The 4,978-nt window shown below is 33.2% G+C and overlaps 1 protein-coding gene across 1 annotated transcript in view; it reads right to left on the bottom strand.

Annotated features, from left to right (window-relative positions):
* Positions 1-4,213, bottom strand: part of LOC111085268 — a 112,418-nt gene extending 108,205 nt beyond the window's left edge. The window contains exon 1 of the mRNA XM_022383021.1: positions 3,938-4,213. The gene's annotated coding sequence lies outside the window, so the exon portion shown is untranslated. The remainder of the gene's footprint in view (positions 1-3,937) is intronic.
* Between the last annotated feature and the right edge of the window lie 765 nt (positions 4,214-4,978).

Here is a 4,978-nt window from a genome sequence, read left to right as displayed (position 1 = left end):
AATTTAGCAGTGTAAGAATAGAGGAAAGCCAGCTAGTCATCACCACCCACCGCCAACTGTTGGTCTAGTCTTTTACCAACGAATAGTGAGATTGACCGTCACATAATAACGCCCCCACGGCTGAAAGGGCAAGCATGTTTGGTGGGACGGGGATTCGAACCCACGACCCTCTGATTGCGAGTCGAGCGCCCTGACCACCTGGCCATGCCGGGCCTTGGAATCAATGAACGTTCAACTTAATTTTTTTTACTCACTATAGCGAAAGAAAGCTATAATCATTGAATTTAATGGCTTTTCTCGTCATACAAGTATCATCAACCAAATCCCCCCCCCCCATTAACAACTTTAGGATCAGTTCATGGTGTGTTTTTTTCTTGATCTCTGTGAAGATCAGAAACATTTTACGAGAAAAAGATTGAAGAGAGAGTCACAAACGGTAGGCTGTAGAACACATGTTTAATAAGATTGAAGAGTGTCACAAGCTGTAGACAGTACAGCACATGATTAAAATTTACTAATCATGTGCTCTACAACTTGTGACACTCAATCGATTGAAAGTCACAAGTTGTAGATAGTAGAATACATGATTAATAAGATTGAGAGTCACAAGTTGTAGGTTGTAGAATACATGATTAATAAGATTGAGTGTCACAAGTTGTAGGTTGTAGAATACATGATTAATAAGATTGAGAGTCACAAGTTGTAGGTTGTATAATACATGATTAATAAGATTGAGAGTCGCAAGTTGTAGAGCACATGATTAGTAAGATTGAGAGTCACAAGTTGTAGGTTGTAGAATACATGATTAATAAGATTGAGTGTCACAAGTTGTAAGTTGTGTTACGTACTAGAATTTCAAATGGTCTGAAATTGAGTTAAATGATACTTTAAATTTAGTAGTTCAATAGTGCTTTGGATTGAGTAGTTAAATTAAAGCCGATACATAGTCAGTTTACGATATTTGCCAACAAGATTGATACACACTGTTTTCGTTTTTAACACAAATACGTTTTAATATACACACAACAGTACAATTGACAATAACTTTTTATTACAAATAATGATTTATAAACAAAAGTTTCACAAACTTACAAACAACATAAAGTCTTCTTTCTAGTCTGGAACTTCTTTGATATCTTATGGAAGGTTCACGATGAACGAGTTGATGTAGGTACGATTCGTTTAAGAAAAAAGTGAGCTAGCTAGCCCTGTAGTCTTCCTTTTCATACGCCGATTTTTCCACCGGTGACGTTAGGTAATGTTTTCGTAAAAGTATTAATGTCCGATGTGAATCCACTGAAGTTAAATGAATTGTAATGTAGAAGAATGTTTAATATGTTTAAGAATGTTTAACACATGATTAATAAGTTTGAGGGTTACAAGCTGTAGATAGTGGAGCACATGATTAATAAGATTGAGAGTCACAAGCTGTAGATAGAAGAGTACATGATTAACAAGATTGAGAGTCACAAGCTGCAGGTTATAGAACACATGATTAATAAGATTGGGAGTCACAAGCTGTAGGTTGTAGAACACGATTAATAAGATTGAGAGTCACAAGCTGTAGATAGAAGAGTACATGATTAATGAGATTGAGAGTCACAAGCTGCAGGTTATAGAACACATGATTAATAAGATTGGGAGTCACAAGCTGTAGGTTGTAGAACACGATTAATAAGATTGCAGAGAGGAACAAATATTACTTGTAAAACACGTAATTAATAAGATTACAGAGAGGAACAAATATTAGCTTTTAAACACGTGATTAATAAAACTAGAGAGAAGAACATGCAGAAGTAACTTGTAAAACACATGATCAATAAGTTTTTTTTTTTAGAGGGGATTAGCAATTATTTTAATTGGATGAATTTGTTAAGAACCTCTATCTATGCGCTCATCCCACTGCTTGGGACAAACAGCTAATGACACGTAGACAATGTACATTTTTATATAAATAATATATTTATCAACATTTGCAAGATGTTTCTGGAGATGTAAAAAAAAAATTATGTTAACGTGTATTTTTAGCAAACGAACATTTGACTAAAGTACATTACTGAAGTTTTGATAACTGTATAATGATGCAATAAGGAAAGAAGAGCTAATATAGGGCACTTCTCATTAACAAAAAATAAAAATTCTATACATGTAAATCACTCTCAAACTCAAACTGTCAGTCTCTGCTTCTTCTGTCGAAGTTATCATTTCGATAACTGAATTAATAATACGTATATATAAGAAGCATGTAAGTTTTAACTTTGTTTTTGTGCCATCTGTTTTCAAGAAACCAATCTGGAAAACATTTTGATAAAATGATGATACATAAGAAACAAAAACGTTTTAGTGAGAATATCAAGACTTTAACCGGTATCTCATAAAAAAGAAATAAATGTTCGAGATGACCATTGGTTACACATCGAATCAAAGTTCGTTCTTAAAGCTTGTTTTCTTAATTAAACAAAGTTTACAAATGTTTCAAAGCCGATTCAGTTGTGTATATTATATTTCCGTTTTCTTTTATATTCTCAACCCCAATGTGTAACGCTCGAATATAGTTTATGTTCATGTTTTGCTGTTTATCATATGATATTCTTACCCAAGAATGAACCCTTATTAATGATTATTCTATTACTATGTTCATCCGCTTTGGTTCCGTTGGTTTCAAATATGAGAAAACTTAAGATGGTTGTTACAGCTAGAGCAATACGTATGTAACTGCTGTTCTTCAAATGTGTGGGGAAGTATTTCCGTTAATGAAAAAGTGAATGAAAACATGTATGTCTTCAATATGTATTTTGTACTTACTCCCTTTTTAATTTTGTTGAAAATGTCCAAACTGTATTTTATTTTCCAATTAGAATACTTTTTGATTAGAAATTATGTGTACATTCTTTCTTTTTATACGAAACATGTTTAATACATCTTGCTTATATTATGGGTCAATATCTACAATGAAACAGTGTTTAATACACCTTGCTTATATAATAATTGGTCAATATTTACGATGCAATAATGTACATTTTACTTACAGCATAGGTTGATATTTACAATGCAATAATGTACATTTTACTTACAGCATAGGTTGATATTTACGATGCAATAATGTACATTTTACTTACAGTATAGTTTGATATCTACGATGAAATAATGTACATTTTACTTACAGTATAGTTTGATATCTACGATGAAATAATGTACATTTTACTTACAGTATAGTTTGATATCTACGATGAAATAATGTACATTTTACTTACAGCATAGGTTGATATTTACGATGCAATAATGTACATTTTACTTACATTATAGTTTGATATCTACGATGAAATAATGTACATTTTACTTACATTATAGTTTGATATCTACGATGAAATAATGTACATTTTAATCACCTCGTGGGTTACTATCTACGATGAAATAGTGTTTAATACACATTGCGTACCTCATAGGTCAGTATTACGATTAAATAGTGTTTAATACCTTTGCTTAACTCAGTGGTCAGTATCTACGATGAAATAATGCTTGATACATCTTACTTACATAATGGGTCAATATCTACGGTGAAAGAGTGTTTAATAAATCTTACTTACATAATGGGTCAATATCTACGGTGAAAGAGTGTTTAATAAATCTTGCTTACATAATAGGTCAATATCTACGGTGAAAGAGTGTTTAATAAATCTTGCTTACATAATGGGTCAATATCTACGGTGAAAGAGTGTTTAATAAATCTTGCTTACATAATGGGTCAATATCTACGATGAAAGAGTGTTTAATAAATCTTGCTTACATAATGGGTCAATATCTACGGTGAAAGAGTGTTTAATAAAACTTGCTTACATAATGGGTCAATATCTACGGTGAAAGAGTGTTTAATAAATCTTGCTTACATAATGGGTCAATATCTACGGTGAAAGAGTGTTTAATAAAACTTGCTTACCTCATGGGTCAATATCTACGGTCCAGCAGCACAAGAAGTCAATTGCTAGTTTTGGCTTTCACAAAACATCGTTCACGTTGTCGAAGATGTATTCTACAATTGTAACTTCACTCACGAACGTCCATCGGCACAATGACTCATAACAGCAGACTCAAACCTTCGTCATTAAACCAGTTAATTCTGCGTTTTTTAAAACAGTGTTTAGAAATCGAGTGATTTTCCTTCAAGAAACGGTTGATCATATAAAAGTAATTTTAATAAACTTGCACTCATGCTGTATTACACCAATACTACATAAATATATAAAAAAAAAAATCCAAATAATGGCGGGACAAGGGCATACGAGGACGCCGAGCAGGCGGGCCACCTGATGTCTCAAGCACGCAGCGCGAGATCCGAACGTGAGAAGCTTGTCCTGGTGTATACACACCAGTGCATCCACCTACCTACCTACCTATCTGCCCGCTTGCTCTTATGCTGGTCACGTGATCTCCGATCACAAAGAAATCTGCTTGGACCGGAAGATGTAGAAATCCTAACGCCCAAGGCGCGTAGTTCCGTTTCTCTGGGAAACACAATGGACACAGAAGACTAGGCGTACAATGAAAAAAAACTAAGAAACACTGATGACGTCAGTGGATGGTTAATCATGAAAGTTTGGTTTTAGCTATATTTTTGTGTTTTTATACTATTAGCCACTCATGAATGGAAAAAACAGTTAACCAAATATTTTTACCCGAACAAAAACAATTCGCAGTTCATTATCGCATTCGTGTAAACTAATTTATTCGACTTTTCAATGTGGCTTCAAAAGAAGTGAGGACTCTCACATTGTAAACAGTATTCTAAAGGACGTTATTTTGTTAATTGAGAAAACGTCTGAATATTGTATGCAAAAAAGTCTCTAGAGAAATTGAGTTTAAAAGCAACAAAGCTATATATGAAATTGTTCTGAAATATTATAAAACATTTGTTTAATTACAAACATTAAAGTGGCAGCAGGTATAAGCTCATTCTGATTATGTTTTAAATACCACTGAT

Source organism: Limulus polyphemus, unplaced genomic scaffold (assembly GCF_000517525.1).
Source record: "Limulus polyphemus unplaced genomic scaffold, Limulus_polyphemus-2.1.2 Scaffold300, whole genome shotgun sequence".
Taxonomy (NCBI): domain Eukaryota; kingdom Metazoa; phylum Arthropoda; class Merostomata; order Xiphosura; family Limulidae; genus Limulus; species Limulus polyphemus.
The sequence above is the reverse complement of the archived record's forward strand: the minus strand, read 5'-3'. Positions and strand labels throughout refer to the sequence as shown.